Raw genomic sequence first — 14,927 nt, forward strand, 5'->3', positions numbered from 1 at the left:
GGGAGAAGATAAACGTCAGAAGAGCAGCAAGGAGATCTGTGTGTCTGGAGTGAAGTGGGAAGGAGGAAAGCAATATTAAATTGTGTCCATGAATGAGTGGGGAGCAGTGATGGGAGCAGAGCATATAAAGCCTTATAGTAAGTAGTTATTTCTTTGGATTTTATCTTGAGAGATAGCAAGCCAATAGAGGGCTTTAAGAAGAGGGGTAATACCAGCAGACTTTATATTTTTAAAGTATTCTTCTGACTGCTCTGGTGAGAACAGAGCATAGAGAGGCAAGCGTGGAGGAGGAAAACCAGTTAGGCGGCTACTAGGGTAATCAAGATGAGAGATGATGTTTGGGCAGCGATGGTAGTGATGTAGGTCAGGAGAAGTGGTCAGATTTTGTATATATTTTTAAAGTATGTATTTTGACTTAAGTAATAAAAAGTAAAGAATTGGCATTCACCCAAACAGGGAAGTCTGTAAGTAGAATAGGATTTTGAAGGAATATTTTTAAGTTAATTTTGAACATGTTACATCTGAAATGGTTATTATACTTCTCATTGGAGATGTAGAATGGCTTGCAATTTATACTCATGGGAGAGTTCCAGATTAAAGACCTACATTATCAAGTTTTTAAAAATATATATAAATGTCATTTAGAACGTTAACGTTGAATATGTTGATCAAGCGAGTAAGAATGAGTAAAGAGAAGAGGTTCTAATACTTAGTCTTGGGTACACTAAAGTTTAGATGACAGGGGTTTGAAGAAGAACCAAAAGAGGAGACTAAGAAGAAACAGCAAGTATAATAGGAGAGAATGCAATGCTTGAATCCAAGTGAAGAATCTGATTTATGGAAGAAAAGAGCTGGTCTGTTTAGTAGTTCTGATAGGTTGTGTACAGTGATGACCACTGGATTTTGGAGGTCTCTGCTGACCTAAACGAGAGCCATTTCTGTGGATTAGTGTGAGGCAAAGTCCTGATTAAATTGAGTTCAAGAGAAAATAGAAGAAGAATTAGAGACAGTGAGTACAGAAATCTCTATATTTACTACTTACATTAATTATAATGTCACATTAAAATGATTATTTCTTGCAAAACTGGTAGAAAAATGTCTCCAGGTATTTTAAGAGCTTTCTAAAAATAATTCTACTGGAATTGGGTTGAAGATAAATGATGCTTCATATTTAATGAAAACACTAATCTAAATAGTGATTCCAAATTCACTAAATGAAGTAGGAGGATTTGATAAAATCTTACATTTAAGTTTAAGGTTGATGCCTAACGTTGAAGTCCTATTTAAAAAGCATTTTCATTGAAGTAGATTATAACAAAGAAGAGATCTATCTTGGTCCAATTCACAATTTATATATAACTTTTACATCTTGGCCATTGTAGTAGTGGAAAAAGAAGAAGAAAGCGAAAATAGATAAATCTGGACAGTCCATAATTGAATTTTGCAAATGTGGTCAGATACTGATCATATGTGACAATTATGACATTTAGTTTCAATCACATACCTATTTTATATACCTCTCAAATCTTTATTTAAAAATAGAGACTGAAGAACAATTAAATGGATATTCAAAAGCATTTCAAATGGTTGATTCAAATTTCTTTACTTTATTTTTAAACTTTCCGTTAGTTGCTAAAGAGTTGAAATCGTATAGTTTTATATAATCCTCACAATATTGGTCAACCAATGGTATCTCTTTTTCAGATGCAAAATATGATATTGCTCCCCAGTATCCTGGTGCTTATGCATTCTATATAAGTAAAGTTGAAAGTTAAAACATTTAGTGTAACATATTAAAAGTAATAAGGTAAGAATTTTTAGGACATTAGTAGTACTAAATCTTTAACTTTCACATTGAAAACATATGTAAGCGAAATATAATAAAATATTAAGAGGTTTGAGTGAACACCTCATATTGCTAAAGCATTATATTTGGTCAAGACACATTATAATCCTGATATCCATTTTTATCAAAGAAAGGTGAGTCAAAGACTTATAAATGACTAAGGTACTTCATTAGCTAAATCTAATAAATATACAACTGTTTGTGTATATTTTAACTCTTCTGTTTTTATCCTAATGATTCATTTACTTAACTAGAGTTGATTTATAAAATGAGACAGGGAAATTTTTTCATGCCTTGGCTGTTCTGAGGGGACCAGCTTCAAACCCCACAAAATCACTTGTGAGCTATCCTTTAACCAAACATACTAACAGAACTGCTCTCAAAAATGCTGAGTGCTGGACAGCTCCACAGAGCTAGCTCTGTCTGAGTCAGGATGGTGATTGCTGTATGCTGGGCAAGAATAAGCAGATCGGGAAAAAATTGCTTTAACAGCATATTGACACACACAAGAAAATAATATAGTGTTTTAATAACTACATAGAGACTCTTAATGTTGTATATGCCTTGTTACAGACGCATTTATAATTCCAGATGCTGCATAAAGCAATTACTATGGACTTGTTAACACTAAGCTATGTTTTAAAATTATTTTGGAAAAGCAAATTTTAAATTTGTGGGTTATTGAAAACCACTATTACGAACATAACGATGCACAGATTTGTAATGAAGATCACACAGACACACACACACGCACACACACATTTTTCCCCCAGAAAATTCAAGAAATGATGGAATAACAAAAGCCTATTTCATGAAACACATATTATTTTGGCATCAATGCTTTGGTAATTCCTGATGTTTCTCCTGACAATAACTCAGATTGTTACAATGAAGACTGTGTGTTTGATTATTTGGATACCTGTCATGCATAACTGGAGGGCGGCTGTAAAAAACAGGATTAATCAAAGTAGGATTATAATTTTCTGCAACACCTGTTTCGACCAGCTGCCTCTGATTGTAGATTCTATTCTTCTAGTCCTCCCAAATTACACAATAAAGCAATTTAGAAATCAGTGGAGAGTCCAGTGTCACTGTGCCAGAATAGAAGTCAAACGCTAGTGCAGAGGAACCTGTGAGCTACCTGATTTAATTTGTTTAGATTATTCCAGAAAGAGAAGAACAAGCAGATGATATTATATATTGGAATATCCCAAAAAAGTTTTTGTTTTAAAATTTTTATACCATTTGCTTCTTTTTTCTTTGTTGTTAAATTCAATTTGATTCAAGAAGTAATTGATCACTTGTGAAATACTATGAGTTCTATAAGTGAAGTGTGTGGCACAGTGTCAGTCCTGAAGCTTACAGTGTTGCTGGGGAAACAACAGTTTAACAGATAGACCAAATATTCCAGTTTACGCGAACCTAAAGATGTGAGAAGAGAACGATGAGTGAAGAGGATAGGTAAGTAAGATTTCTTATGTAAAGAGCACATTGTATGCATTGGATGGACCACACTGAAATGGAAGCAGCGCCACAAGGAGCATGTCTTTGCTCCTGACATATTGGCATAATTGAGGGTCCACTGTCACAAATAATTTAAAGTGTATTAAAATATATCGAAGACTTCTGCTATATGTATGAGATCTATGACATACATTATTCACTTTTCTGTGTATGTGTGTATGTAAAAGGAGAGATACATGTATATGAAAGTGGCAGAATTAATAGTCGTATATTTCAATTTAAAAAATTTGACCCCATCCATTAATATGCTTTTAAATGCCATAATGTTAAAATGTCAATCTTCAATTTATCTTGTTTACTGGTTTCTTTGTGCTTCATATCTTAATTTAATTTGGAAGTAAACAAATATTCTCAAGTGCCTAAACCTACTCTTCTTCTGTTCTGAAATGAACCACATTCATATTCTTCCCTATAGTTTGAAATATGAACTAATATAATTGACTCTTTTAATATAATAAAAATGCTAATTATCTAGTTAAGAAAAACAATGATTGGCAAAGAGATGGATATATTCAACAACTGAGCTAAGATTTTACTTTAGCTCACTAGATTAGTATTTGTTGTGACTTCTACTATAAAACTATCCCTCCTTTCTTTTATTAGCCTCAAAGGGTGAAAATGAAGTATTGTCCTTAGCATAAATGCATTTAGAATTCTTAGTTTCTACCTATAGTCACAAGTACTGTGGACTACGAATCCAGTTAGTTGTGAATTGAATGCATGGGGTTACAGTTAAAAATGTAATTTTGAACAAAATTCAGAAAACTCAATTTTCAGCTCTACTGTATTTTCAAAAAATTAAATTAATGATATAATTTTAGTTGTATAAATTTTCTTGTTTATCTTTAAGATGACTAACTCAGACTCCATCATATACTTCTTTCCCTTTTTTTTTTTTATGAGGAAGATCAGCCCTGAGCTAACATCCGTGCTAATCTTCCTCTTTTCTTTTTAGCTGAGGAAGACCGGCTCTGAGATAACATCTATTGGCAATCCTCCTCCTCTTTTTTCCCCAAAGCCCCAGTAGATAGTTGTATGTCATCGTTGCACATCCTGCTAGTTGCTGTATATGGGATGCGGCCTCAGCTTGGCCAGAGAAGCAGTGCGTTGGTGCGCACCCGGGATACGAACCCGGGCCGCCAGTAGGAGTGCACGCACTTCACCGCTAAGCCACGGGGCCGGCCCCATCATATACTTCTGATTTCCGGACACTTTTATAAATTAATTTTAAGTCCCAATATAAGTAACAGACTATAACTGAAAATAACTTTCTTCAACTAGAAATCAGTAACATAATATGTTTGGACCTGTTTAGGCAGCATATACTTAGCTTAGTTGTTAATTACATAATTAATTGCATTAGGGAAAATCCTGGGGTAGAGTGGAAAGATAACTGCACCCAAAGTTGTAAGACCTCTGTTGTTGGCTCCCACTTTTTACTTTGGTATTCGTTCCGCATACATTCTGCAAATATTTGCTGAGTGCCTTTCACATCCTTTCGTGTGCAGTGCACATAGTCAAAGCAATGTGTGTGCGTGTGCACACACACCCGTTAAGTTCTGTTTTCCTCACATGTGAAAAACGATTGGACTTGAATTGCTTTAAGATTCTCTGCATTGTATAATGGTGAACTCAGAAAAGGGTAATCTTTTAAATCTTGTTGACAAATTAAATAACAATAATGTATCTGGATGCATCTCACAAGAATGCTTATGCTCCACTCAAGGATCCATGAAAAGAGAGACAATGTTAAATGAGTTTCCAGAGTAATATATAAAGGAAATGAAATACAGAATATCGTGTGTGTGTGTGTGTGTGCGTGTGTGTGTAAGCAAATGCAGGGTACACTAAAGTTTAAAAACACATCATCATTTCACTGATATATTTTCTTATTCATTCGTTTCTTTATTCACTCGTACCATAGTGCTTGGTACTGCTAAATGAAAAGGACGAAGCCCAGCAGACTGGTGCCAGTACATAGAGCTCAAATAGGAGGATCTCAGCTGTGGTTGACACATCTATCAGTTAGCTCATTCCTACATTCTCCAAAAAGGTTTACTTCAAAATGTTTCTGCTTTCAAGTTTTTTACCAAAATATGCCATCACTTCCTCTTAGCACTCTCAGCAAATCACGTTTTTTTCTAGTTTCAGCCAAAATTAAGATCTGTTAGGTAAACATTTTCTCAAATTCTTAGGATATCATATCTATAATTTCTAGGTTTTTTGAATTTTTTCAAATTAATTTAGTATAGAATGCCTTTTTTGTAAAGGTACCCCTGATAATGGAAAAGATCAATCTTCTTCATTCCCTGAAAATTTTAGATCCTGGTCATGCTAACTCTCTCCAATACTTTCTTTTTTGTTGCTGTGTGCTTGTGCGTTTTAAAATTTTTTTTATTGTGGTAAAATATATATAACATAAAATTTACTATTTTAACCATTTGTAACTGTACAGTTCAGTGGCATTAAATATATTCACATTGCTGTACAGTCATCACCACCATTCAATCCATCTGCAGAACTATTTCATCTTCTCAAACTGAAATCCTGTACTCATTAAACAATAATTCCCCATTCTCTCCTCCTTTTAGCCCCTGGCAACCACCATTCTACTTGCTGTCTCTATGAATTTGACTACACTAGGTATCTCATATAAATGGAATCATACAATATTTGCTCCTTTGTATCTGGATTATTTCACTTGGCGTAATGTCTTCAAGGTTCATCCATGCTGTAACACGCGTCAAAATTTATTTCCTTTTTAAGGCTAAATATTATTCCATTGTATGTGCATACCACATTTTGTTTATTCATCCGTCAATGGACACTTGAGTTGATTCCACCTTTTGGCTATTGTGAATAATGCTGCTGCGAACATGAGTGTACAAATATCTGCTCAAGTCCCTGCTTTCAACTTTTTCAATATACCTAGAAGTGGAATTACTGGATCATACAGTAATTCTACCTTTAATTTTTTGAGGACCCTCCATATCATTTTCCATAGTAACTGTACCACTTTTCATTCCCACCACCAATGCCCAAAGCATTCCAATTTCTCCACATCCTTGCCAATATTTTTTATTTTAGGTTATTTTATTTTTAATAATAGCCCTCCTAATGGTTGTAAAGCGGTCTCTAACACTTTCTGCCATGAATTTTGTTTATTTCAATATCCACTAAGATGACCTTTTAAAATAATTGTCCTTCTAGTTCCTTCCGAAGATCTTGTTTATCCTCTTTCTTTAGCTGCTCATTTTTATGTTCCTAGTCATTACCAATGACTACAACCTCTATGTGGTCTTAATCTAAACATCCCAGTCTCTGCCTTCCACCTTCTACCTTTTCAGCTCACTCCTACTATTTCAAGTTTTAAAATCCTGTGACTCTACTGGATCTATAATTTATTGACTCTATCATCTTTTCCTGGCCTTAATCCCCTGGGTAGCCTCACTCTTCTTCTTTCCTATCTTCAGTTTCACAGATAATCATTTATATCATTTACAGTATATACTTTTCTATCTTGATCTCCATTTGCTTTGTAGTTCTCACTTGCCAAAGCCAAAATCCTGTAAAATCAAACTCTCTGCCTTTGTAACGTCATCTGGGAAGGTAAACGTGACTGAGTTAAAACATACAATCATGTTTACTGGTCTAACTTTAAATTTGCAAATTCTAGTTTCAAGTGGACCGTTAAAGGTACCTATCAAACTGCTTATTTTCTTTGTCCATTTATTCTTTTATTCTCCAAGATGACTATCTTATAACTTATCTTCTCTTACCTCAAATTTCCAATATTTGCCTATCTTCACTCTCAGTTCATGACTTTAATTCTTAGTTTACTAAAATCTAATAGAATATGAGTTCCTACAACCATAACCACCTCCTATGTGCATCTCTACCCATATATTCTATGTGATCCTATGGATAAATTCCCTTTGCTTCCAGCCCAAGTCAACATCTTCACCAGGGCACTAAATCTCATTCCTTCTCACCTCCTCCTGTTCACTGTTCCACCAAATATCCCATCTCTTTCTTCAGTTATTTTCCCCCACAGTAATCAATCATTCCCTACAAGACCTATCATTTCTCTCATCTTCAAGAGCAATGGCAACAAACGTTTCTCTGGTAACTCAACACTACTCCAATTACAATCCTGTTGCATCTTTTCTTCCCTTAAAACAACAACAAAAAAAAAACTGAAAAAATTTCCCATAAACTATGCGCCCAATTCACCTCCCATTCAGTTCTTAAAAACTCCAATCAGGCTTTTGCCCCACCACTCTTCTTATCAAGATCACTAGTGAATTTTTCATTGATAAATACACAATAGGTTTTCAATCCTCATCTTGCTTAGCCTAACAGTAACATTTGATGAAGTTGATCCTCCTTTCATTCTTGAAATACATTTTCACTTGGATTCTAGTAGACTTGCCAAGATTAAGAACTCCCTCTTTGGTTGCTCCTTATCAGTCTCCATTGATGATTCTTCCTAATCTTGATGATGTCGAAACATTGGTGTGACCCATACATTAGTTTTTGAATCTCTTCTTGCAGATACTCTCACTTTGTTTGCAATCTCATTCATACAATTGTTTTAAATACCACCTACATTCTGATGAATGCTATATATCTTTATACTTAACTTCTTCTCTAAACTCCAAACTTGCATGTTCAACTGTTGACTTGACATCTCTGGAAGTAAAATAAGTATTAAAACTTTATGTGCTCCAAATTGAGATACTAATAGTCATAAACACCTTAATCCCCATGTTTGATCCTCTTGCAGATTCCTCCATTACAGTAAATGAGAAGTCCATTCTTCCTGATGTTTGGGCATAAATCTTGGAGTTATCCTTTGAGTCTTTCTCTTGTACTGCATATCCATTCATCAGTAAACCCTTTAAAGATATCAGACTGTGACCACTTCTCACAATGTTGACTACAGTCCCCCTTGTGTAAACCAGCAATATTTATTGACTGGATTATTGCAATAGTCTTTTAACTGGTAAGCCTTCCCCAGCTTAAGATAAAAACATTCATAGTGATTATTTAAAACACAAGCCAAGTTTCTCCTCTACTCAATACCTTTTAGTGGGAGGTGGGATTCTGGTATACTGTAGTGAGGAGCTTAGCAAATACTCTCCCCAGATAACTATAAAGCTAGACAAAATTATCAAAAATAGTCATTTTTGATCTCTAGAGATTGACCAAAGTGAACAAGAAACTTAGAAGCATTTATTAATGAAAAACTTCTGATCTCCAGGTAATAACAATGAGTGTCTGTGGCTTTCTTACCTGGTGCTGCTCCCATCCTCACCAGCTTCTAGGATGGTAGTTCTACCAGGGTGAGGCATGCTGAGAAAGCCAGTAGCTTTATTTCTAGAAGGGTCTCACTTAATTTAGAACAGAATTTGGAAAAAAAACTGTGAAAAAGTTATGCCTGGTGGCATTGTCAGTAAAAGTAGCAATCTCAGTGGCAGGAAAACATGGAAGACTAGAAGTTATGTTAGCCTGAGATTGCATTACCACTTGGGACAAGAAATGGACCATCACACTAGCCAACTATTTAATAGGAACATCCTGAAAAAATGGCAGCTATATAGATAATGATAGACTTTCTACACATACATGTCTTCCTTCTGTATGGATATGCAGGGAAGAATGGAGAGAGTCAAAGCTGTCCACATATTCTTAGCTGAAGAAGAGGCTCCATACACAGGCAGAGGAGACACATACAATCCACACACAGATCCATCAGGAAATATTAGGTATTCTGTTGGCTTGAGATATTTAAGGACAATAACTCACCAATCATTGGTTGACTCTCAAGCTTTGCATACAGGGGGACAAATTATAAGAATCCAGACTTAAACAAATAAACGAAGTGGAGACATCAGTGGCTAATCCCTGCAAAGGAGACAGCCGCTGCAGAATTAGTCCTGATACATTTCTAAAGCAGCAAGCAAACAAAAAGCAACAAAAACAGTTCTTAACTGGAGGAGGAGTAGAATCCAGGGTTGTTACAATATATTATGTAAAACATCCACTTTTCAATAATAACTTACAAGACATGAAAAGAAATAGGAAAGTGTCATCCACACTCAGAAAAAAAGCAGTCAATACAAATACCCTTCGAGTTGGCCCAGATGGTGAACTTAGCAGACAAAGACTTAAAGAAGCTATTATAACATGTTCAGTGATGTAAAGGAAACCATGTGCACAGGAAAGCATGATGACATTGACTCAACACAAAGAGAATTTCAATGTAGAGATTGAAAGTATTAAAAAAAAAGTCAAATGGCAATTTTGGATGTGAAAAATATTTTGGATGTGAAATTTAAAAATTCAGATCTGTCTAAATAGCATATTTGAAATGGCAGAAGATGGAATAAAGTACTTGAAGACAAACCAATAAAAATAATCAAATGTCCTAGAGAAAAAAAAATGAAGAAAAATGAACAGATCCTTAGAGACCAGTGAGACGTGGTCAACATACGTGCATTAGGAATCCAGTAAAGGGAAGAGAAGCGGGGGAAGAAAACTACTCAAAGAAGTAATGGCAGAAAACTTCCCAAATTTGGTTTAAAAAAAAAAAAAGTGGTCTACAGATGCAAAAAGTGCAACAAACTCAAAGGATGATTATAAAAATAAAGATATCCGTATGTAGACACATTATGCTCAACTGTTTGGGAGAGAGGGAGCAGGCGTGGGAGAGAGGTTGAAAATCCTGAAAGCTACAAAAGGAAAACAACCTTTCAGGTAAGTGGAACAATATATTCAAATTACTGAAAAAAATGTTATTCTGGACTTCTGTATCCAGTAGAGCTGGTATGATTTCCTTCATTAAGTAGTAGATAATAACAACAATAAACAAACACATAGGGACAGAGATTGGATTGGTGGTTACCAGAGGGGAAGGGGGGAGGGAGGAGGGTGAAAGGGATAATTCGGTACATGTGTGTGGTGATGGGTTGTAATTAGTATTTTGGTGGTGAACATGATGTAGTCCATGCAGAAACAGAAGTAGAATGATGTACACCTGAAATTTTTGCAATGTTATAAACCAATGTTACTGCAATAAACAAAAAAATTAAAAAAAAAAAAAAGAAGTGAAGGTAAAATAAAGACATTCTCAGTTAAAGACAAGAGAATTTGTTACACACAAACTGCTTTACAAGAAATACTAAAGAAAGTCTCTTCTGAAATGTTTTTACGTTAGATATCTGCAGAGCTTCCTTTAAGTATTTTCTCAAATGCCATATTATCACTGAGGCCACGCCTGGAAAACCCATCTAAAATTGCAGTATCCAACCTCTGACATTTCCTATGCCCCTTCCTTACATCATTTATCTCCTGTGCAGTATCACTATGTGGGTGATACAGGGCTCCTGGTTATGGAGGAGGCAGAGAAAGGTAGAGAAGCAATCTAGGGGAACAAACCATGACTATATCTTTCCAGGGGATTAGCATTGGGCTTATTGGCCAATTATGACATTAAAAAATTGATTGTGAACATCTTGAACTTCTGATTTATTATTATTTTAAAATAAATGTGCCAGATTCTTAAAATAAATGTATCGGAAATTATCCATCTCAATGAATATTGATGGCTTCAAAGTAGTTGCCTTCCAAATCTATACATTTAATCTAACAATCACCTCTCTTACAATTTTTGAAAATTTCCTTTTTGCATTTAAAAAAAAATCTGTGTTTCTTTCATCTGAATGCATTAAAAGCATTGACTTGGAGGATAAATTACTTATTTTGTAAACAATGTCATTATAACAAAGCTAATTAATAAAGTGGGTGATCATTTTAGGAAATTTGTTTTTTTTGTGGCAAAAATCAGGGAACCTGTAATAATAAGACTGATTTTCCAAATCCCATGTAGAAGAGATCATTCTATTCATAATTAAACAACTTTATATTATATAGTCATATTACATGAGACAATATAGTATCCAGAAAAAAATAACTAAAATTTTAATTCACCATATATTGATATGGCAGAGAACTCTAAAGATTTAAAGTTTATTTGTGTTAATGTAAATTTTCACTTTCCATATCCATTAAATTTTAACCAGTATTCTGATTTGAAGTGTCTCTTGGTAGTTACAAGTATAAGTGCCTTATTAACCTTTTGGAACTCATTAATGAGATAACATAATTAAGCTGTGTTTTGATAATTAATTAAATGTGTATTCTCTTGGTGGTTTAACCAACAACCCTTTTAAAAGGTGAAATGTTACATCTCTATTGTAAAAATGCATTATTTCTTTGTACCATTCTTCTTGAGGTAAGAAATGATGTTGGTCATATGATAAAAACTTTTAAAAGGAGGAAGATTTGGGCTTGAATGTTGTTTCTTCCTCTTTGTAGCTGTATAATTTGGTTATGTACATAATCTTCCTTATACGTAAAATGAGGATAAATGAGATTCGATGTCTTAAAGAAAGTAGTGTGGGGATTAAAGTATATATTAAATGTAAAGCTCTTAGAGTACTGCCTGGTTTTAATTTTGTCTTCATTTTGTGAAAAGGACAGAACGGTAAATATTTCCAGACTCCACAGAGATTGAACTATATAGTCCAGTTGTGGAAATGCTGATATTTATTTTCTAAACATCCTTTCTCTCATAGTTCCAGTTGGATTAAATTTAAATGACTACTAGTTTTTTCCTAGTGGCATACATTTAATTGGGGAGAATGAGTGAATAAATTTAAATTGAGAGTAACAAATTTACTTTCTTCACTTGGAAGTAAGGGAAGAATAAGTAGATTTTATTTAGTTTATCTACTCTATTTCTAAATAATTTTTCTTTTAAATTTACTTTTCTAGATAAAAATATCTTAATGATAAAGTTGAGATCTCAAAATGAATCATTATATAAGCAATATAGCATTATTAAAATAGCCATAGACTAAGAAACCACTTGATTTAGAATCTAATTTTAGCTCTCCTCCTGCTTGACTTTGGACAAGTTATAAAACATCCTGGGATGCAGCTTCCTTATCTGTAAAATGGTAAGATAATTTCTAAGACCCTTTTCATGACTAACATGCATAGTCTTTAGGAACATGGGTTTTGGACTAAGAGACACCAAGATATTCTAGATCTGTTACTAATTTAAGTAACCTAAGGCAAGTGGCTCAACATACTTGTCTAAGCCTCAGGATCCTTATTTGTGAAATGTGATTAATAATATTTTCTATCACACAGGTTTTGAGGATTAAAAGAGATAATGTATGCGAAGCATTTAAAATGTTCTTAAAGAAACCTAAACTAAAAAACTTGTTTTAAAATACCCATTATGATAATGACAATACATTGATTCCATTAGCTGTAACTTTAGCCTTAATTTTTTATGTCCACAACATAGGATGAATAACAACAAAAATACTCATTTTTTTCAGATGACCTAAATGTGAACGAAGTTGGCAAGTTACCTATGGTGTAGAGTAGGTTGGACAATTATAATAGTTTTAGTAAGTATGGTATTAATGGCCCTGAAATCTTGATTTTTTTGGATGGTAATATTGATCAAACGTATTTTGGTTGATAAACGACCAGGTTTTAATTTCTTATTTCTAATGATGATATTTTTGGAATTAGTTACTTTTAACAAAGTCATTTCATAAAGACATGAGGAAAGCACTGGTAATAATAGCCACTCTCTCTTTGTGAAGCTGTGCATTTAGGAAAATATCCAGGTTCCCTCACAATGGACTGCAGAATTAGTAACTTGGATGATTCTGTTGAATGTATGATGTTCTAGTGTTCCTCTCTCTGTTTACAGACAATAAAGAAATTACCAAAGCTAATACAGAAAACAATAACTTATTTCCATGTAATACGTAATTTCACTTTAAATTCTCTAGAAATTTTATTATGCTTTTTTATTCTAACTACATTAATTATTGTTGCAAACCTATAGCAACATAATAAGTACATGGCTTTGTTTAAGACATGTATGTCACTTTCATTCATCATTCACATCCCTGAAAATCATGAATAGCAGTAAGCTAGTTTAGACACTTACCATGGTTCTAGAGACATGGTGTATATATTTTGATGTATATATTTATGTATAAAATTATGCATATGCATACATATATATTCCTTTCCTCCCACCATATCTACTATGATTATATCTAACAGAATCTGTTCAACTTACAAAGGAGAATTTTATGAGATTCACCATTCTTTATAAAAACAAAAATAATCAAATTTTAGAAGTTTGATTCCAAGGAACTATAAAGTTTCATTTGATTATACATTAGATGAGCATCACCTTTATTATGATTCCTACTTATTTTGTGCATCTTTCAATGTAACTTCTGGGAATCAAGCTTCCTCTATTTTCTGCTCTCACTTTGCAAATTAATATGAGGTTAATAAAGATGTTCACAAAATCCCAATTCTAATTATTTAGTTATCAGTACCACTGATTTCCTTGGAGGCTACCAAGCTAACTATTTCCTTTCTTTATTTTTTCATTAAATATCAATATAGTTTTTCTAAACTCTAAATTGTATTTTTAACAATATCTAGCACTTCATTTATTCTTTCAAAAAATTTGGAAGTTATATGTAGAGTTTAATGATTTATTATCTTATTTTAATATAGTCTCAATATTTTAGTTAGAAGCATATTATATGAATCTAAGAATAATCCATAACCTTGGAAGATATTTAACATTTTAACATAAAGAAACATTGTACCTAGATTTTTTTATATTGAAAGATTTATGTTGAAGGAAAATTATTCTAATTTGTAAACCCTATTATTAGTTGCTACCTCTCCAAAATAATATAAACGATTGTTAATCTAAGAATACATCAAGTCCATGCTTCGTGATTATTTATTGATATTGATTAAATTGGATAATTTAAGCTAACACTTCCAAGGTAAATTATTTCTTCTAATACATAAATGTGATATATTCATTATTTTACTAAAAATATCCTCACATTTTAAAAAGAAACTGATCCTCATAGTCATAAATATCTCTTCATTTCAAAAAGCATTATATTTAAAAGCAATATTTTTCTATAATACCACAATAAATAATTTAGCTGCAAATATAATATCTTTAATGTAATTTTTCAAAAGTAACTTCCATCATAATAACCAAGATGTTATTTTATATTATACAGGCATTCAAAAAATATAAACTAGAAGTTTGAAAATAGTGTTTTTAGTTCCTATACTTAGACTATATACCAAACTCATACCAAAATTTTACCAGTTTTTGTCAAACTTGTGGTTGAAAATATAGATAAAGAAATTTGAAGTTATCATTATAAACACAGGTATAATTAGATATTTCAATAAATAATCCTTTGGGGAATTAAATATAATTTTTGTAGATCCACTTTAATACACACTTTCTAATTCTAATCAATAGACATTAGTCCTTATTATTAATGGCAAATACAAATATTATTTGTATTACTTTTTAAAAGTCAGGTTTATTGAAGTATAATCCATATACAAAAGAATTCACGCTTTTATGGTGTATATTTCAATGAGTTTTGATAAATATATAAAATTGCAA

This window comes from Ceratotherium simum, chromosome 3 (genome assembly GCF_057802395.1).
Source record: "Ceratotherium simum simum isolate JZ-2026a chromosome 3, ASM5780239v1, whole genome shotgun sequence".
NCBI lineage: Eukaryota > Metazoa > Chordata > Mammalia > Perissodactyla > Rhinocerotidae > Ceratotherium > Ceratotherium simum.